The sequence below is a fragment of the Macaca thibetana genome, chromosome 8 (assembly GCF_024542745.1).
Source record: "Macaca thibetana thibetana isolate TM-01 chromosome 8, ASM2454274v1, whole genome shotgun sequence".
NCBI lineage: Eukaryota > Metazoa > Chordata > Mammalia > Primates > Cercopithecidae > Macaca > Macaca thibetana.
Genome location: NC_065585.1, coordinates 34,603,774 through 34,626,434, shown reverse-complemented (window position 1 = coordinate 34,626,434; position 22,661 = coordinate 34,603,774). Strand labels below are relative to the sequence as shown.

The 22,661-nt window shown below is 34.8% G+C and overlaps 1 long non-coding RNA gene across 1 annotated transcript in view; it reads right to left on the bottom strand.

Annotated features, from left to right (window-relative positions):
• Positions 1–18,326: 18,326 nt before the first annotated feature.
• LOC126961647 (uncharacterized) overlaps positions 18,327–22,661 on the bottom strand; it is a 76,549-nt gene continuing 72,214 nt past the window's right edge. The window contains exon 3 of the long non-coding RNA XR_007728378.1: positions 18,327–18,698. This is a non-coding gene — a long non-coding RNA (uncharacterized LOC126961647). The remainder of the gene's footprint in view (positions 18,699–22,661) is intronic.

Genomic DNA, 22,661 nt, shown 5'->3' with positions numbered 1-22,661 from the left:
TTGATACATTGATATTACAGATCTGTTTTTTAAATTAAATTTTCAAAACTATTATTCCACATATTTGCTCTTTCAACAAATATTTAATAAGCACATCTTTGTGGTAGGCACTCTTCTAAGCACTATGTAGATAGTGTTGAACAAACCAACATTCCTGCTTTCATGGAATTTACTTTCTAGGTAATTCACATAAATATAATGTAGTGATATAAATATGATTTTGGTAAATGTAGCTAGAAGATAAGTAAGATAAACTTAAATATAACTATCATAATATAAATCATGTTTACATTCACTTTTTTTGCCTGAATTCTGTACTAACCTAGTGTAGATATCAATAGAAGGGAATAAATTCAATAGCTAATAGCAATAACAAACAAACAAAACTTACAGAGTTTAAACTTAACATATAGTAAATTTTTTTTTTTTTTTTTTTTTTTTTTTTTTTTTTCTTTTTTTGAGACGGAGTCTTCCTCTGTTGCCCCAGGCTGGAGTGCAGAGACGAGATCTCGGCTCACTGCAAGCTCCGCCTCCCGGGTTGACGTCATTCTACTGCCTCAGCCTCCTGAGTAGCTGGGGCTACAGGCGCCCGCTACTATGCCCAGCTAATTCTTTGTACTTTTTAGTAGAGACGGGGTTAACATATGGTAACATTTTTTACATGTAATGTTCTCATTTATTTTACTAATATACATAGATTATGTTAGTTATGACACTTTTATACTTATAATTTCCTCCTAAATGTTAATAATGAATGGGAACACAATATTGCATTTAGTATTTTTATATTTACTATGAAGTGTCTTCCTGCTTCATTTTCTTCAAATTATTTAGTAGGAAAATTAGGTATATTGTGTACCAAGTAAATTTTAATGTACCCTATTAAATGAAATATAATGCCAATCTTGCTTTTTAATTACTCAGACTTTTACTATGAGTTTTAACTTTGAAATTAGCTGCAATGGCAAATTCTGCTAGTACCCCACTCCCACTCCATCCCCTCCTATAATTGTTTTCCATTTGTCTGCCCAGAATAGATAGTAATAGCCCACTCTTTCTTGCTTTCTATCCTCTCTTGCTTCCTGTGTGAATAACTTCTTGCCAATGGTATATATGTGAAAGTGGCAATTTGGGGAATCTTAGCAGCTGGCTAGCATGTACCATTTTTTCCACTATGTTCTTTAATTTTCTTGCTGGAAGGAAATGGTTATGGCAGTGGTATTAGTCCATTTTTATGCTGCTGTTAAAAACCTACCCAAGACTGGGAAATTTACAAAACAAAGAGGTTTAATGGACTTAGACAGTTCCACGTGGCTGGGGAGGCCTCACAACCATGATGGAAGGTGAAAGGCACATCTCATATGGTGGCAGACAAAAAAAGAGAGCTTGTGCAGGGAAAGTCCCCTTTTTAAAACCAACAGATCTTGTGGCACTTATTCACTGTCACGAGAACATCACTGCAAAGTCCTGTCCCCCGATGATTCAATTACCTCCCACCAGGTCCCTCCCACAACATGTGGGAATTCAAGATGAGATTTGGGTGGGGACAGAGCCAAACCATATCATTCCACCCCAGACCCCTGCCAAATCTCATGCCCTCACATTTCAAAACGAATCATGCCTTCCCAACAGTCCCCCAAAGTCTTAACTCATTTTGGCATTAACTCAAAAGTCCACAGCCCAAAGTTTCATCTGAGACAAGGCAAGTCACTTCTGCCTATGAGCCTGTAAAGTCAAAAGCAAGCTAGTTACTTCCGAGATACAATGGAGGTCCACATATTGGGTAAATGCAGCCGCTCCCAATGGGAGAAATTAGACAAAACAAAGGGACTACAGGGTGCATGCAAGTGTGAAATCTATCAGGCAGTCCAATCTTAACATTTCAAAAATTATCTCCTTTGACCCCGTGTCTCACATCCAAGTCATACTGATGCAGTAGATGGGTTCCCGTGGTCTTCAACAGCTCCGCCCCTATGGCCTTGCAGGGTGCAGTCTTCCTACAGGTTGCTTTTGTGGCTGATGTTAAGTGTCTGTGGTGATATATATATATCTCCAATCAGTTATTTTGATATATATCTGTATATCCTATCAGTTCTTGAGGAGCAAGGAGAGCCAGTCCAAGTCCCAAAACTGAAGAACTTGGAGTCCCCTGTTAGAGGGCAGGAAACATCCAACACGGGAATAAGATATAGGATGGGAGGCTAGGCCATTCTAGTTTTTTCATGTTTTTCTTCCTGCTTTATATTCTAGCCATGCTGGCAGCTGATTAGATGGTGCCCACACAGATTAAGGGTGGGTCTGCCTTTCTCAGGCTACTGAGTCAAACATTAATTTCCTTTGGCAACACCCTCACCGACACACCCAGGATCAATACTTTGCATTCTTCAATTCAATCTAGTTGGCATTCAGTATTAACAATGACAGCAGTTGTGATGATTGAAGCTGGATTAGCTATCTTTAATCATGAGGTAAAAACTGCATGCTTAGAATGAAGGGAAAACATAATGCATACAGTTTTAAAGAGCTTCAAATTTTCTGTGTTTTTTTAAGATAGAGTCTTACTCCGCCACCCAGCTGGAAGGCTGGAGTGCAGTGGTGCCATCTCTGCTTGCTGCAACCTCTGTCTCCCAGGTCCAAGTGATTCTTATGCCTCAGCCTCCGGAGAAGCTGAGATTACAGGCGTGTTCTAACACATCCAGCTAATTTTTGTATTTTTAGTAGAGACAAGGTTTGACCATGTTGCCCAGGCTAGTCTCGAACGCCTGTGATCAAGCAATCCTCCCATCTCAGCCTCCCAAAGTGCTGAGATTATAGGCATGAGCCGCCACACCTGGCCTAAAAAGCATAGAATTTTTGTGAAGCTAAATTGGTTACCTCAAAACTTACTTTATGTGACAGGAATAGCCTTCTGTCTTGTCAATCCACTGTTGTTTGGCATTTTATATGACTCAGTCTTACAGAGTTGGTTTCCAAAATTTCAGAAGTATTTTAGTCTTTGAAACATAAAGTGTACTCTTTGGTGAGATAAATTTCTACAAATTATGACAAGATTTATATGATATAGATTAGTCCACTTGGCAAATAAATTTTAAAATTTCAAAGTGGGCGCCCTTACCAGTATAATTACATTGTAGGGTAGATATGTTTTTACAGATTACCTGAAAATCTTACTGTCATTTATTAATTTTCTTTCAGCATACATATTTCCATAAATCATAGAAAGATATAACTTTGAAAACTATATTCTCTGCCCTCTGCATCCCAACCTCTCGTCCACCACAGAGTTGTTATATAGCTAAGGAAATAAAGATACTGAGAATAATTCCGAAAATTTAGGTGGACTGACCAAGGAAACTGAAAATTAAAGAGGAACTTAGGTAGGGACTCAGACACACTGGGCACTGGAAGATAAAGAACAGCTTGTGTGTCTGTAACACTAGCTTACTACCTCATGGAACTGATCGAATTCAATTAAATCCAGTATTGTGCAGTGTGATGGGGGTATACAGTAGTAACCAAAATAGATGTTTTCCCCTGCCCTCATGGAGCCTTGTAAAACAGGGAAAACAGAGTAAATACAATTACAAGAATTTTGATGTAATGAATAGGAAAATACAGTGTGCTATAAAAGTGTGTATAAAGTGCAATTAACAATGTCTTTCTGGAGTTCACAAAATGAGGGCTTGATGTTTAAGGTGAGATTTAATACGTACATGTTATTTTGATAACTTTGGTGACTCAAAAGTTTGCAGACTGTTTTGGGGAAATTAAAGAACTTGAACCACAACGTAATCTATTTGCAATGCATCAAATATCCTATATAGCTGAAGAGCAGGGAGTAATGAAAGTATTGAGGCTGCAAGATAGGTAAAGGTCTTATGTTGGGGGTCTTGGTAAGTTTTGCCATGTTAAAGAGTAATGCATATCATTAAACAATTTTAAGCAGAAAGATTTTAATAGACACAGACCCTTAGAGTCTGGGACCCCACAAAACTGAGTCACGTCACCTCACTCTCAGCCAGAGCTGCGTTTCTGGCCACTTGAAAAGTGAATGTGGATCCCAATGCCTCTACCAATTTCAACTAAGTTTTATAGCAGTGTGAGAAACATATCTCTCTTCTCTTTGCCATAGTTATAGTCACCTCGTATGTGACAAGTGAAAAAGACAATAGAATGGAGACATTTATTTTTCTGAAACTAGTGAAGTCTGCTCTGCCCACTATTTTGACACAGGGTAATCTCTTGGAGACTAAGTATATTGAGGACTGAATTGTCTTTACATTTAACTTCTTGTCTACAGTCAGTTTGATTTCTATTTTCAACTTTGCATAGAATATGGTAAGAAAATTTAAGCCTGAGCAAATTTCCATGTAAAATCCCTTTATTATACACCAGCATGTAGGCAGTTGTAGGTCCAATTCCTTTTTGTGAACACAATAGCAGGATTTTTTCATTTTACCTCAAAGGTCAATTGCTTTTTGCAATAGCTATACTCTATGTTTCCTATCCATTAGACATGCATCATTGCAATGATTTCCTAAGATATTTTCCTGAGGTTCAAATTTTCTTTTGAGTAGAAAAGAAAGTGAGATCCAGCTGCTTTTTTCATCATATATTTTCTCATTTGTTCAGGCTGTTATTTTTTCAGTTTTTTTCTTTTTTTTCCTCTGAGATTATGTATGTTTATGCCATGTAAAAGGCTGAAGGCCCTGGCTCCTTTAAGGCGAATCAGAAGTCCTATATGAGCAGCACACTGTAGTTTGTAATGTTTCGTTGTGGTGCTCTATTAAATACCGGTAGCTGCTTCTCACTAGCACCTTGCTCCTGAAATTGCCTCAGTGAGATTTGAATAGCAATAAGCTGTGTCATTAACCTTAATCACGAAACCATGTCTACTGCATTCAAAAATAAATGCCTTATTTTGTGATGAGATATATGAATCATCAGCTTGGAGAGAAATTTATCTTTAACTCATCTAGTGGTTTTTGTGTTTGGTGATCCTTAACGTTGAAATTGCTCTTAAAAATAAATCTTTTAGTATCAATAATTAAAAGGCAATCTCTATTTGACATATATTAATGATCCACATTATCTGTGTACCAACACAAATTTGTGGAAAAGAGTGTGACAGGATTCTTGGCTTTGATAAAACATGTGCTTACTTCCTGTCAAAATAAGAAATTGTGCTTATTTTTAAAGGATAAATCAGGCTGTGTCTAGAAACAAAAACATAATCTTAAATTCCTCATAAGAGGCTAGCACACCAAAGAATAAGATAAAAAGAAACTATTCTCACTACATTACTATTTGAATCTAAATGCCAATGCCATAAATTTGGTAGTTACTACCCAGAGAGGAATGGGAGATTGTTTAGAAAAGTAACCCAATTTATGATATGTTCCAACTTTGCAATATGTTTTACAGTGATAAGATATCCAAATTAAATAAACAGCATATTTTATTAGTCAGTTGTCAACTGTTCTAACAACTGACTAAATATCTAGTTATAATTCTGACTTTTTTAACATTTTACATTACTTTTTTTTTTCAAATTCCATCTGTATATCCACACACATAAATATTAACTTATTTATTTTATTGGCATTTAGGTTAAAACACTAGACTTTTAATTATGATCATATAAACTTATTCTAACAAGTGAGTTTTAGTTTAGTCATAATAACTTTACATTTTAAAAATAGTTGATTTTTAAAAAATCTCATTTTTGGTGTCTCTTTATATCTTATGAGGAATTAATGTTGTATTTAATGATAATTGATCTGGTCACAAGCCTTTCTAAAGAATTAATTTCCAAATGACAATATTTGTAGGAGCAATGATGGAGACTTGAAGAACCTAATAATTATTTTCTGAGATTCTGTCTCTATACTTAGACAGGCAATTGTATCACTGACTAAACTGGTCATTTAGTGTGTGTTGGGAGCAAGCCCCCCAAAATATGGCCATAAACTGGCCCCAAAACTGGCCATAAATAAAATCTCTGCAGCACTGTGATATGTCCATAATGGCCCTAACGCCCAAGCTGGAAGGTTGTGGGTTTACAGGAATGAGGGCAAGGAACACCTGGCCCGCCCAGGGCAGGAAAACCGCTTAAAGGCATTCTTAAATCACAAACAATTAGCATGAACGATCTGTGTCTTAAGGGCGTGTTCCTGCTGCAATTAATTCAGCCCATCCCTTCATTTCCCATGAGGGATACTTTTAGTTAATTTAATATCTACAGAAACAATGCTAATGACTGGTTTGCTGTTAATAAATATGTGGGTAAATCTCTGTTTGGGGCTCTCAGCTCTGAAGGCTGTGAGACCCCTGATTCCCCACTTCACACCTCTGTATTTCTGTGTGTGTGTCTTTAATTCCTCTAGTGCCATTGGGTTAGGGTCTCCCTGACCGAGCTGGTCTTGGCAAGTGTGCATGATCTTTCATGTCTTCATACCCACTTCTGGAGACTGATTGACTATTTCTAGCACCACAGGTATATACTGCCTTCGTAAACTCAAAAGATAATGGCAAATGAATCAAAGTTATGATGATGCATTGAAAGGACACAAAGATAGATGTGTACCCGCCCCCCCGCTACACCCTTTGTTCTGCTCTCTAATCCTTGCACATACCAGAGATTTCATAAGTTCTGTGGGTACCTGTTTTTCTGCACGTACCAGAGATTTTGTAAGTTCTGAGGCAAGGTCACAAGACGTGTTTAAGTAAGATAAACTCTTGCTGCCATAAACCTGCTCTCCCGCCTCAAAGGTTGAACCGAAATATCAGAAATGGCGGGAACCAATCATAGTTAGCCAAATCGCTATGTTCAAACACTAGCCAATCATATATCTGATTTGTATAATAACTCTATGCCCACTTTTCTTAGACTATATAACACTGCTCGGAGCTCAGTGGGGGAGCTCTCCTGCCCGTCTCGTTTCGCGAGCGAGGGAGAGTTCCAGGTTCGAACCTGTAATAAAGATCCTTGCTGCTTAGCTTTGACTCTGGACTCTGGTGGTCTTCTTCGGGGAATAAACGGTCTGGGCATAACAGCATCTTTTAAAATAGGCAAGGTAGAAATATTAAATGAGTAAGCCAACCTAGAAGTTGTCAAAAAAATGTATATGTGTACATATATAATTCATCAATGGCTTAGGATCATGTCTTAGAAGCGTTGGTATCTCCAGAAAATGTGGAAAGCAATATGAGAAAATTGAATAAAACAGAAGATAGGCTGAATGTAGTAGGCAAATCATTTGAAAGAAATGAGAGTAGTCTTATAATACAAATATTTCAATTGTTATCTGTGTCCAATAGAAGGACATCTGTTGCACTTTGACATGCTATTTTTAGATCACTTACACATTTTAGCCCCATTCATTCAGAACTTCTGCTCATTAAAGACCACCTTCCTTCATTATTTTTCCCATCATTCTTGATCTTGCATCTCTGATCATGTATGTAATCTTCTAGTAATGTCACAATCCTTGAGGTGGAGCTTCAGTGAAACATTAAACCATTTTCCTGGTTTCCCTGCTCTCAGTGACTGTGTGAATTCATCACGCCACCCTTCAGTATTAGCTAGAATATTAGTGGTATTTTTTTATTGCATAAGCCAGCCAAGAGTACTTGAGTTTTTGAAGAATATTGATTCAGTCTTAAGTAGAAACTTGACAGATGGATATAGGGTGGATGAATACCCTTCACTGGGAGTATAGTGTGATCAATGTACAGAGGCATATATGGGCAAGCTGATTCTTTCAGAATGAATAGGCCCCTCAACAATAGAGTAGATTAGAAATGTATGTAAGACTTGTCAGGCCTCTGAGCCCCTGTGACTTGCATGTATACGCCCAGATGGCCTGAAGTAACTGAAGGATCACAAAAGAAGTGCAAATGCCCTGCCCTGCCTTAACTGATGACATTCCACCACAGAAGAAGTGAAAATGGCCGGTCCTTGCCTTAAGTGATGATATTACCTTGTGAAAGTCCTTTTCCTGGCTCATCCTGGCTCAAAAATCTCCCCCACTGAGCACCTTGTGTTCCCCACTCCTGCTCGCCAGAGAACAAACCCCCTTTGACTGTAATTTTCCTTTACCTACCCAGGTCCTATAAAATGGCCGCACCCTCATCTCCCTTCGCTGACTCTCTTTTCGGACTCAGCTTGCCTGGACCCAGGTGATTGAAAAGCTTTATTGCACACACAAAGCCTGTTTGGTGGTCTCTTCACACGGACGTGCATGATAAGACTCAGTCAGATTCAGTTTTTCTTTGTCCTAAAGTACACTTTTTTTCATACAGAATTATAATATACTGCCTTTATTTATAATTCTTTTTATAATGATATATTACATAGAAATTATTTACTTAAAAAATTATATATTATATGTTTTATGATTTTTAGAACAATACCCCAAATAAATGTTGATTTGATGTTATATATCCAAACATATATTTCAGATATTATAAATAGGTCCTTCATGATATAAACTACAACTCTAAATGTAATACATTTAATTTGACAAAAATTTACTTTTTTGAAAATATCCCTCAAGGTAAAATGGGAGATTGTATAATATTTGAAGTCATTTTATATTAATGCATATGTGAGGGAAAGTTGATAAATCAATTAAAGCTGTTTAATTCTATTTTATTCCAAAATTTACCACACTGCTTGCTTTTTCAGAAAAATATAATAATTCATATTAATGGCCTTAATAAGACATTAATTATAGCAGTAATTTCCCTTCTTTTTATTCTATATTCTGTTATGTGAAAGTGTTATGTCTTTGGGCAATTAATTTAGCACTTGAGATTTGAATGATTTTCTTATAGAAATATCAATGACATTTTGATAAGAAAGTGATTATTTATTTAGAAATATTTTTAAATCATTATGATCTAAGCATTTCGTATCATTTAAAGGGTTAAAGCATGCATTTATGTAAAAGTATTCTAATATTTGCAAATAATATTTCTTCTCATGAGGCTGTATTTTTTACTAGATATTATTAACTTTTATGACAGTATTTCTTTTTCTCCAGATTGTATAATATCAAGAAAGAAATTATTATGTTAAAGAGAAGTTGCTGGGTTTTTTTTTAAGACAGAGTCTCGCTCTGTCGCCTAGGCTGGAGTGCAGTGAGGTGATCTCAGCTCACTGCAAGCTCTGCCTCCTGGGTTCACGCCCATTCTCCTGCCTCAGGCTCCCAGGTAGTTGGGACTACAGGTGCCCGCCACCACACACAAGTAAGCATGTTAGTCAGGATGGTGGTCCCAATCTCCTGACCTCGTGATCTGCCTGCCTCGGCCTCCTAAATTGGGATTACAGGCATGAGCCACTGTGCCCGGCCGGGTTTTTTTTTTTTTTTTTTTTTCATAAGTTGGTGCCACTATTGTTTCCACTGTTGGAAAGAGAAAAAGATAACTTACATACCGTTCAATTTTGTTCTTTTAAAGTGCAAAATTTTGTGGGTTTTAGTACATTCACAGAATTCTACAACCATCACATAATCAGCTTTTGAACATTTTCATCACCACCTAAAAGAAATTGTGTAACCATTACCAATTTCTCCCCAGGGTCAATCTTTTTGCCATAGAAATTCTCAATTTACAGTTAAATTCCCAAGCAAATATAATGTTTTCCTCTCTGTTATTCTTTCTCAATTTGATGGATAATACAAGTGACAACAGCAATTTAAATCCCCTATTCTTTGGCACAGTATAGCTAGTTTTTAGCTACAACTAAAATAGTTTATAATTAATCTAATTTTTGACAGCATTAAAAGTGACATGAAAAATCTTACACTTTCCCTTCAAAAAGACCTCTAAGTATCTCTGAAATGGTGATATGAATATCTAATTGTAAGGGTGATTTTATTTAATTAACATTAACAATTACGACTTATAATAAATGTAATTTACTATTACATAGTTACGTATATCACTATATAATACTAATTTTTACTGCAAGAACACTGATGGGCAACTGAAATGCACCTACGATCAGAGAAAGAAAAAACATACTATATTGTTTATCAGGTGAGTGGGAAAAAGAAATTAGGAAATAACTTCTTTCCAAGCAATAATGACACCATCCTTATCATCTGTTCATATCTCCGAGTCTCAAATTTCTTTATTACAATGATATAAAACCACCTACAGGGCAGTGTTCCCTGTGTTCCATGGATGCAAGGTGTCTTTCAAATAAGGCTTTCTGCATTGAAAAAGCTGAATATTTTTTCTCTCATCATATTCTCAATGTAGCTGTCTTGAGGGTAAATTCCTAACGTCACATTAAATAGCTATGCCTCCCAAGAAGAAAGTGGCTTCACAATGATAAATTTATTAGTGAGGAAATGTGAGAGAGGTAGTTTCGAGAGGAGAATTGATATATTTTGTAAATATAGATGATTTGTACTACACGAATATACCTTATGCCAAAGCAGGTCAGTACTCTGAATCACAATGATCTTGCGTAGTTGTGTTTGGAGGGCAAGATTCCCAGCATTGCAATTAGGAGTTCTCCAAAGCACGCTATACACATGAGGTGTGAATCACTGATAACACATCTCACTAATGACCTAACTCATTTATTACCTGGGTTCTTCTAGAGACTAAATCACTGATTTAAAGTGTATTTGGGGCTGCAAATCACATCCGAAAGAGACAAAATCCTGGGTAAACATTGCTGCAATAAGGATTGTTTTCTAGACATTTACCCATGAGACTTTATGATGGCATTATAAATGCTTACTTAGTGTATATTATAATGATGTTTCTCAATAGTAGGAGTCTCAGAACTATTTTGATTTAATATTCTATCTAGGATTATACTCGAAGTTTTGCACCAAGCCCCTGAAACAGATGCTGACTCCAAGGTACAATTCTTTTCAAGGCAACCAAATGCTGCCTGCAGTATAAGACACTTCTACCACTGTGGAAGTAAACTGCCAGTACTGCAAGAACTGACTTGGAAATGGATTTAATAGATGCTTCCTAATTGTGAGACTTCTGCTGGCAATACAATAGTGTACATTTTGCTTTCAAGGCACAACTGTCCACAGGCAATCATCTATAAGTTCAAGTTTGATAAATTAACAATAACAAGACTTACATTTTACTATAACTTTATAATTTTTAAAATGTTTTCATATGTTATATTTTGTTTTTGTGACACAATATATAAAATATTATTCCTCAAAAAATGTAAGTGAGAAATGCTATGTTTTTTGCCTTGAAATCTCACCTCATTATGTGAATAAACTTATTTTCAGTTAAGCTAAAAGAAAAATATTTTGAGAAAACAATTTTTCAAGGTTATAGCTTTTCTCAGTTTAAAACTGTTCAGCTTTAAGGGGAAGACAAATTGTTTTGATAAGATTTGATAATTGTTTTCAAATGTGTACTAAAGATAAGCTACACAAAGGGCAATAGATATAAACAAGCACTTCATAGAAGAGGAAATTCAAATGACAAATAAACCTATGAAGATATGCTATACTTTCTTAATAATCTGGTTAATGGAAATTGAGCTACAATGAGATGACATTTTCTACAACCTCTAGATAGGCCTCAACCAAAGTACAGGTAAAGAGGTGGAAAAATAGCATCCTCAAGCACAACTAATGCAAGTGTAATTGGTACAACCACCTTGGGAAATAATTTGAACTTGTTTGATAAAACGGATCATGTATACAACCTATGACCACGCAATTTCAATCTTAGTTACATAATGATACATATATATGTATTATATATGTTATATATACGTACATACACACATACACACATATATACATCAGGTGACAGGCAGGGGAGAAGGCTATTCATAACAACATTATTTATAATACAAAAATTGAAAACATTCTGTAGATACATTAATAAGAAAATCAACAATTATATTATACATATAAAATATAACAAAAATGTAATAAAAATGAATGGAACAAAACTACTCTTACCAACAAAAAGGAATCTTGAAAATATGATGTTGAGAATAAAAGAAAATGTAGTATCATTTCTATAACATTCAAAAAGAAGTATAAATAATAGTTTTCATGAAAACATAAATGTATGGAAATGTTCTTCCCAAAAAAACAATGAAATAGTAAACATTAAATTCAAAATAGTTTTTACATCTAGGTAAAGTCAGAAGAATGAGTTAGTGATAATGCATATCTGTATATTTCATTTTCCTGCTTCCTGAATTTTATATTATCTTGAATATATTAATTATTGTACAAACATATACAAAATTATATAAAAATGCTATCTAGAGATATAGAAATCTTCATTTTATATCTAAAATACCATCAAAAAATATAAATCCGTTATTTTTCAATGTCTAACTCTTAAGCCTAATTTTATCACTGTTATTTTAAAGTCAAACATATATCAATATATATTTAACATTGATATCAAATGTTTTCATATTAAGCTTATCGATTTTATTTAAGAAAAACATAATTTGCATTCTATCATCTTATATTTGAGAACTATTTGACAAATTGAATTTCTTAATCATTTTTGAAAAAGACAATACTTTGTGTCCTAGATATTGTGCACATCACTCGATTTGAATAAACTAATGGATTTGCAAAATTCAGTAGTTTACAATATTCATTTAAAAATAACTGAAAGGTTCATATTCATAAAACCATAGTTTCATATATTTGATACTCTGTAAAACTGTTTAGAAAGATGTGAGCATTTTCTTATGACCTAGCCCTTTTCCAGGAAATATATCTTGATTCCTAATTTGCACTTTGGAACGAATCCTGTGTTCTCATTTTGGCTTTTGTACCATCAGTACAGATGTTCCTACATATTTTTGCCAGTTTATTTAATGATGTGTTAAAAATGAATCTAAACTCTTCAAAATCCCCTTTCTCTTTTTTGTTATATCTTTGTCAAAACTTTCCCAAAGTAATAAATCTTTCTCTTATTTGCCATATAAAATATTACATAGAATAAGCAAAACAGACAGACTCACATCATTCTCACTTCATTAGTTTACTTGTAATCTTTTCACATATTCCCAGTGCTCATTAAATCATCATGCTGCTCAGTCTATTTTCATATCTTGCTGCCACCTAAAATATGTATTAGTGTCATTAAAAGGATATGAGGTTTTGTCTATTTGCTTTTTTCTCACATTATTTATTAATGCAAAATATTTAACATGTCTATATATTAATATTTTAAATATTAAATGAATTTAGTTTTTATAAATACGTGACACATAAGTACAGAACGTGGTGGGTCCATAAAACACAGCTTTGAAAAAACCTCTCTACAACCTTAAGTGATTGGAAAATGTTGACAATTTGCTAGAAAAAAATAAAAAAGAAAACTTCTAAAACAGTATTGTATATCACTATAACTACCGTCTTTCACAGTTTCAATACAGTCGTAACAATATTTTAATTAAAACACAGAAAATATAATGTAAGCCAGCGTTCTGCCTAAAGGGATTTCATGTTCAATTTTTACCCATAAAATAATGACCAAGAGTCAATTCACACCTCACAATGTTAGCAGGACACAGGATGTCTTGTTCCATTATACTCTGCTCTGAAAGAGAGAAGTGTCACAGTCGTCTATTGCTGCATAACAAATTATGTCAAAAATTAGTGCCTTAAAACAACATTTGTAATCTCAGTTTTATAGCCAAGTCATCTCAGTTTTATAGCAAAGGCATTGCTTATCTGGGTTCTTTGCTTCAGAATATTTCACAGGCTGCAATCAAGGTGTCGCCTAGGTTGTAGTTACCTGGACGTTCAACTGGGGAAGAATCACTTCCACACCCACTCTTATTGGTCAGAGTCTCTTCCTCACAGATTGTTTTCATTTCCTGGGTTTTGATTGTTTGTGTCTTAGTCCTTTGGGACTGATATGACAAACTGCCATAAACTGGGTGGCTGACAAACAACAGAAATTTCTTTCTTTTAGTTCTAGATTCTGGGAAGTCTGTGATCAATGTGCCAGCAGATTCAGTGTCTGGTGAGCGCCCACTCTCTCATTCATAAGTGGCACCTTCTCATTGGGTCCTCACATGGTAAAAGAGGCAAGACCGCTCTCTGGAACTTCTTTTGTAAGGGCAGTAATCCCATTTAGAAAGGCAGAGACATTATGACTCTATCATCTCCCAAAGACCTGTGTCTTTTGATACAATAACCTTGGTGATGAAAATTCAACATAGGTACTCGGGGAGTCACAGACACTCAGACATAGCACTTTGCTTGCTACTGGCTGAAGGTAACCCTCAGTTTCTGGCCATGTGTTTCTTTCCTTAGGGAAGTTCACAACATGGCAGCTGGTTGAGTCAGAGCTGGTAGGAGGGCAAGAAAGAGTGTGAGCAAGATGGACATCTCCGGCTTTAGAACCGAATTTTGGAGCAGACAGTCATTGCTTCTGCCATATATTACTTTTTAGAAGCAAGTGACTAGTTGTAGCCCAAGTGAATACAAGGAAGTCAATGTTGGGAGTCATTTCAAAGGCCTTCAAAATAACCAATTTATTTCTGATTTTCCATCTACAACTTGGGTTTCAAGGCATAAATACTAATTTCAGAATTTTCATGAAAATAGAATAATAGGTACATTCTTACAACTGTGCAGGGGATTCATAAGTGATGTTGAAATATACGTTTGACAAATTTGTTTTCTAAAGGTTAAAGCCAAATTAAAGTTAATAGAAAATTTTGGCCGTATATGAAGGCTAAAATTGAAATGTGATACATGCCTGCTTGATTTTTGTGCTACTGACAGTATATTATAATTAAAAACTAGTATCTATTATAATTAATAGCAAGCATCTATCTTCTTGATCTTAAGTAAAATGTTTGATCATTAAATATGATATTTAATGTAGTTTTATGGTATATAGCAATTACATGATCAAGGACATTTCAGCCTACTGCAAGAGTTTTGAAGAGTTTTAAAGTTACGCTTGTGTTTTGAAATATAGCATTTTTTTAATGTACATGTAGGTAAAAATGATGATATCATTTTTTCTGTAATTTATAAATATGGCACATTACATCAGTATATTAGTCCACTTGGGAAATACATTTTAGAATTTCAAAATCTACTTCAGTACATCTCTTTGACATTGCGTTATCCTTGAATTCCAAATGTTCATACATATGGGTGTGTATGTATGTGTATATATATATGCGTGTGTGTGTGTGAGTGTGTGTGCATCTCAAAAAATATTTTAGGAACATAACTACAGTATTTTTATAGTATGTTGGTGTTACTCTATTTTTTCCAAAGCCATAGTTATCTTTATCTACTATGCTATGGCTCACTTTAAATTTCACTTGAATGATAGTAAAATTACTGCCCTCCTATTAAATCAATAATGCGTTTAGCTTCAAGGAACAGAAAAACGTGTGGTAGGGACTTAAAAACATAGAACTTTATTTTCCTCATATAAAAAAATCAGCAGGCAGACATTTTTTATTCTAATTCAGCAGCTTAATAATGAGAGGGCAATAGTTGTTAATATCATCTAGTGTTTTGAATCAGACACAGAATGAGTATTGAAGTTTCTGCCACGCCATCTATATTGCAGCAAAAAAGAATGGGGAGGAAAACTGACAGATGCCTCTGTCAGAAAACTAAACTGTTCCCAGGACACTAATTATACTTATGTGTTATCATCTGGCATTGTCCCATTAAGCCATCTTGGTGAGAAAGTGATTTGGATATGAAAGTTGGAAGTAAATATTAACAATGTTTGCCATATCTAATTTCCTTTTGGTTTATACTTTGCCTAGCATAGAGTTTCAAAACTCTTTATTTTTAACTAATCTGTGAGATTATGTTTTATGTGTATCCTCTGCAGACAAACAAATAAATATCAACAGGTATTTTTAATCATTCTCTTTTGTGATTTTAATTTTATTTGTTTTATGTTTGTTTTGTATTTATTTTTTCTTAGAATTATTTGGAAATTACGTATCACGGCCGGGCGCGGTGGCTCAAGCCTGTAATCCCAGCACTTTGGGAGGCCGAGACGGGCGGATTACAAGGTCAGGAGATCGAGACCATCCTGGCTAACCCAGAAAACCCCGTCTCTACTAAAAAAAAAAAAAAATACAAAAAACTAGCCAGGCGAGGTGGCGGGCGCCTGTAGTCCCAGCTACTCGGGAGGCTGAGGCAGGAGAATGGCGTGAACCCGGGAGGCGGAGCTTGCAGTGAGCTGAGATCCGGCGGCTGCACTTCAGCCTGGGCGACAGAGCGAGAGTCCATCTCAAAAAAAAAAAAAGAAAAAGAAAAAAAAAAAAAAAGAAATTACGTATCATATTTCAATTTCTGGTAGTCATAGATAAGTTATTATATCAGTTTCCTATAATGTTGTAACAAATTATCCTACATTTAATCCTTTCAAAACAATAGAAATGTATTCTCTTTCACTTCTGGAGGTCAGAATTCCAAAATCTATCTTGGTGAGCCTAATAAAGGTGTCAGACAGAGGTGTCTCTTTTGAGGGCTCTAGGAGAGAATCTATTTTCTGACCTTTTCCAGACTCTAAAGACCTTGGCTCATACCTACTTTCACCATCTTCAAAGCCAGCGGTGGACCATCTTCAAATCTCTCTCCAAGTCTTGGCTTCTGCCTCCTTCTTTCGTCTTTTAAGGACACTTGCAATTACATGAGCCCAACAGGATAATTCACAAGGTCTCTAAAAAGTAAACTAAAAGATGGATTTTGGAAGCAAGCTAAAACCTGGTAAAGCAACACATAATCTTTTCTCTTGCAGATTTAACCTACTCATAGACTCTAGTCAGAGCATCTTGCCACAGTGGTATTGGCCCAGACAGCTAAAGTTTAAAATGAAAAGCCTGTTATAGGACAAAAGAAAAAAAAAAACAAGAACAAAACCAGGAAAAATCTTCAGCCAGAAAGTACAGAGGAAATCCTAGAGAGAAGAGAAGAGAGCTGGAGGTTGAAATATCCTACTTCTCATGAGTATATGAAACTGTACAAGTTCAGGTGTTACCTCTGTGCTCCATATAAACATGACAGACCAAAAGTAGAACAGCAAATTTGTAGAAAACTGAACTTCAGTTTAAACTGACACAAAAATTGCCAACCTTGTGAGCATGTGTTGAGAAGACACAAAGAAATATGTAAAGGCTGGGCTGAGATTAAGCGACCACCCAAGATTCAGACTAATAGCTAAAGCAGTACATAAAGGACACCCAAAGAAGCAGACCAAAAATCCATTTGATAACTGTACTGATGCTGGGAATACAGATCACAGAGCCAAGACAGAATTTGTAGTCTTGACCAACCTAGGGTAAATATCTACTAAAACAAATAGATCAACATTATTAAGAGCAAAGTCTTGACAAACTAAAGCTCGTGGGCCAAGTCCATCTTACTGCCTGTTTTTATGTAAATGACATTTTATTGTATACAGCACATATATTCATTAATAGATCATTTGTGGCTGTCTTTGCACTAAAATGGCAGAGTCAGTTTGTCACAACAGGACCATAGGGTGTGGAAAGTCTTAAAGATTTACTATCCAGTTCTGTACGTAAAAAGCTTGCTGACCTCTGCTTTAGAGTATTTTAATAGTCTATAGTCTTTAAGTTTGTAGCCAAATCCACAATTTAATATTCAAAACATTGATGGTAAAAGCCAAATTTAGTCAATATCCAAACACTGAGGGAAATGACATTAATCCTCAAAAAAAAAAAAAAAAAAAAAAAAGAAAAGAAAAACAACAGATGCCAATCCAAAATGATCCAGATATTGGGTTTAGGTTTATAAGATTAAGACATTAAAGTAGATATAAATTATAACTATTCTCCATGAGGTCATAGTAACTATAGTTGAAATAAATGAAAAGATGTAAGTTCTCAGTAGAGAAAATGAAACAATAAAAATAATGGAAATTTTAGAAATAAAAAATGTTTGAATTAAATATATAAAGGATAGGCTCAAGAGCATAATAAAGATAAAGAAAAAACAGTAAAATTGAAGTTCGATTGTTTAAAACTATCAATTACAAAGGGCAGATAGGAAACATTTGCTTCATTACATATGTTATAATCACACAATATATTGCATATTATTAGTAGTTTTCAAAGAATATTAGTGTATTGTGTGATTATAACATATGAAATGGGGCAAGGGGATGTAATGATTGAAACCCTTCCACATTTTGTTAGCAGTCAAAAAATACTAAAACTAAAAGATTATAAAATCTTAGAGATGTTTATATCTCCCTAAACCACCGTTATAAAAATTATGTTGAAAGTGTGCTCCCCCAAGAGAGAAGATTTAAGATATATACAAAAGATACAAAAGAAGGAAAGAATTGCAACTTAGGGAACAAATAATAGAATACCAAACCACAAATAAATATCAAAATGGTAGAAGTCAAGTTATATCAATAATCACATATATGCACATTTAACAAAACCGTTAACTATATACTATCTATAGGAAACTTCTTAAAGAATAATATAAGGAATGTTCAGACTAGGAATTCCCAATGCTCACAGCCCTCCCACACACAAAAAGGAAAACAATGCAGGAAGTTTGCGTGGCATAAAAACTAAAACTAAAGATGCCCTCATAGAAAAATTTAAGAAACTTTTTACCTGTGAAACTTTATTCCCCTGGTTGAGTACAGCTTGGCACCAGGATGGATCCCCTCAGTGTAGCCTTTTCCTGTGTAGGAAAAACAAAAAAAGAGGATCATAATGGCCCTCATCACTGCAGACACTTGCAGCTTTCAACACTGAGGATTTCCCCAGACTTTATCAACACTGACCGCAACTGATGGATTAACCCAGAGTCCGTGATGCTGCACTTACTCTAGATGAGGAGCTGCTTCTGCTCCTCCAAAATATACCCCCAGAGGCATCCCTGCCTACTTTAGACTTCACCATGTACCTTGAAGCAGCGCTATGACTCAGTTCTAGTCTCTGGAATAAATTATAAACAAACAAACATACCTAAAGCAGGTTCCAGCGTCATCTGTGTTGAATGATACGATTAGAATCTGAATTTGTTTTTTTCAAACTCTCTATTTCCCTTTTCTGTTTATGGGTTATTTGCCTTGTTTTCTCTAGTTCTTCATGAACTATACTTAAGTATAGTCATCCCTATGTACTCATCCTCATAACTCGCAATTCAAGGGAAAAGAGTGTCTCCTTTCAACTTGAAAAATTGCCATAAAAGACGGCTTTATCTAGCTAAATTTGGCTTGTGTCAAATTCATAAATGTTTGCAGCTATTACTGCATCTAGAGGGATACTGTTCTACAATTGGCTTGCTTGTATCATGTACCTCTTGGGCAAAGGAGGATAGTAGGCAGTCTAACATATGAATGCAAGATTTTTGTATTACTTGAGAGAGAGCAAATACTATTTTTATAATTGTGGCAGCGTAACACATTATAGGAATGTTTAAGTCATTTCTGATTGGAATCTGCATTAAATTCATGCTGATTGTATTATAAATATAGAAGTATGAATGTGTGTGTGTGTGTGTGTTTGTATATGTAAACATATTTTTTGACCTTGATTTTTATCCACAAAGTAAGGCAATGTCTTATGATTTGAGTTATAGTGATCTTTTGCACAGAATGCTGACAATAATTAAAAATGGATGGTATATTTCAAAATTGCTTAAAGATTAAGTTTTAAATATTCTTACCACAAAAACCCATATGTATGTGAGGTGACAAATATACTAATTAGCTTGATTTAATCATTCCACAAAGTAGATACATATTGAAACATCTCATTGTGTCTTATACATATAACCAATTATATTATTTGACAAATAAAAATAAAAATTGCTGGGTGCAGTGGTTCATGCTTATAATTCTAGAAATTTAGTAGGCCAAGGCAGGCAGATGTTTGAGCCCAGGAGTTTGAGACCAGCCTAGGCAACATGGTGAAACCCAGTCTTTAGAAAAAAATACAAAAGTTAGCTGGGCATGGTGGCACACACCTGTAGTCTCAGCTACTCAGGAGGCTGAGATGGGAGGATCACCTGAAACCAGGGAGGTTGAGGCTGCAGTGAGCTGTGATGGTGTCACTGCACTCCCACCTGGGCGACAGAGTAAGATCCTGTCTAAAAATCAATCAATCAATCAATCAATCAAATTTGAAAAATTTAGCATCAAAAAAGGGAAATAAATCAAAAGTATAATATTGTCACCTTCAAATTTGGGAGTTGAGACCATTTTTACAGATGATTATACATATTTTTAAATTTTGACATAAATCTTTGTTTAGAACTGAAATAGCAGGGGGTGCTGTGGGTCAGGATGCAATTGGAAGGGCTATATGGGAACATGCTCACATCTCTGGGTGTCTAAAAAAGCCAGTACATTTACACCTTTGGTTTCCTGGAAATTATAAGTAGGGAATTAAAGCGTACTGGGACAGGAATCTTGGTACATAGTTTTCTATTGTGCAGAATTGTGACCCACATATGTAATTTGTGTTTATATATTTTGGATTTTATTATTATTTTCAACTTTTATATTAGACATAGGGATATAAATGTGTTAGTTTGTTACCTGGGTATATTGCATGACACTGAGGTTTGGGTTACAAATGACCTTGTCAGCCAGGTACTGAGAATAGTCCCAACAGTCAGTTTTTAACCCTTCCTCTCCTCCTTATCTTCTCTCTCTCTTAGTCCACACTCAGCAGATTCATATTATGGATGTAATAGCTTCTCGAATATTTCTGGGACTCTTTATTTGAATGTTAATATTTTGCTGTTGTTTTTTATTTTATTTTTATGTATTTATCCCTTGAATTATCCATTTTCATTAGATTTTTTTTCATTTTTTATGCCTTCTTCTCTTTCTTTAATTTCTCAAATATCTGGTGTGACAACAAGGAAGTGTGTATATAACTTCACAGTACAGCAGATCTATTGCCAGATTTCATTTTAGGAGAGACATAGAAAGTACCAACCATCATGCTCTTGAATCAAACAATTGCAGGAAGTAGAAGATTTTGCTTTAGTATATCAGCTTTCAAATTTTCCTTAGTGTTTCCCAGGCTACCAAGACAGATTGTTTAATTACTTTGGGAAAAACAAACAAACAATAACAACAAAAACTCTGATTTTTTTTTTTTTTCCCCAGCAGCACTAAAGTAGTGGGAGGGAATAATGGTCTACTTTGTGAGTATGCCATAAGTGTGTGAGTGTGTGTGTGTGTGTTTCACTGTTTCATTTGTTTCATTTGGAGGTGCCTATTAATGCACTTTATTTTAGCTACATGTCTTCCATAATTCCTGATGTTATCAGTTTCTAACCTGAGCTGTTTTCTCAAAGAAAGTTTTGCAAGGTGAGACAGCTACTTAAAGCACCTTATGACATTTTCTTCACCTGTGTCATCTATCACCACTCATTCCATCTGGTTTCTACTTTTCGGGAGTTTATTGAGCATATGTTTTCCTGAGTTTATTTGTTTTGTAAACTTTTACTCTAATGAAGTCTAATAGAGAAAATACAATAAATTCTTGTTTGTTTGCTATTTTACACTAAAATGTTTGGATTTATGTTAAACAAGCAAAGGTTTTAAATTTTATTTTAATATTTTTCATATTTATAAACTGTATATGTTTATGAATATATGCTTATGAATGTAAAATTCAAAAACATATAGTTGAATATATACAAATGAAATATATATCTATATATGTATAAGTATACATATATAATTGAACAACACACGGATGCTTTTATTTCTTACATTCTAATACTTCTGAGTAAATTTTTCCAAGTTAAAATCTAAAAATATTTTCCACTTATTAAAAAAAAAAGAAAGAAGCATTCTATTCATTTTCTACTCATTTCCTACATGCAGAAAAAATAATGTGATAGATTCAGGAAGCAAAATTTACCTTGGATTATAAGAGACAGAAAATGGAAAATGCACAATTATTATTTTGAAGTCAACAACAATGAACATGAACTTATATTAAATTACTACATATTTATATTTACTTTTAAGCTAATTATTTTATTAGTAGTATATTTTCTATCTCTGTTTGTTTAAATGAGCAATTCAGAGGATGGTACAGAAAATAAAAAATGTAGTAAACATACTTTAAGTAAAATATGTGTCTTAGTCCATTTAATGTTGCTGTAAAGAAATACCCGAGGCTGGGTAATTTATAAATAATAGAGGTTTATTTGGCTCAGTTCTGCAGGCTATAAAAGAAACATGGCATCAGCTATGAAGCCTTCCTCGGGGAGGGCTTCAGGCTGTGTTCACTCATGGCAGAAGATGAAGCAGGGCTGGCATATGCAGAGATCACATAATGAGAGAAGAAGCAAGAGAGAAGGAGAGGAGGTACCAGGTTCTTCTTAACAATCAGCTCTCATTGGAACTAATGATTGAGTACTCACTTACCCTTTACCCCAAGGAGGGCATTAATCTATTCACAGAGATCCCCTCCCTGATCCGAACACCTCTCATTAGGCACTCATTTCCAACATTGGGGATCAAATTTCAACCTGAGGTTTAGTGAAGAGAAACATCCAAACTATAGCAATACGCTTTTAAAAATAGCAAAAGAAGGGAAAAGTCTGAAGGGGGAACTTCGAAAGAGAAAATGAAATAAATGCCAAAAGGAAATTGAAAGAGGAAAAAAAAAC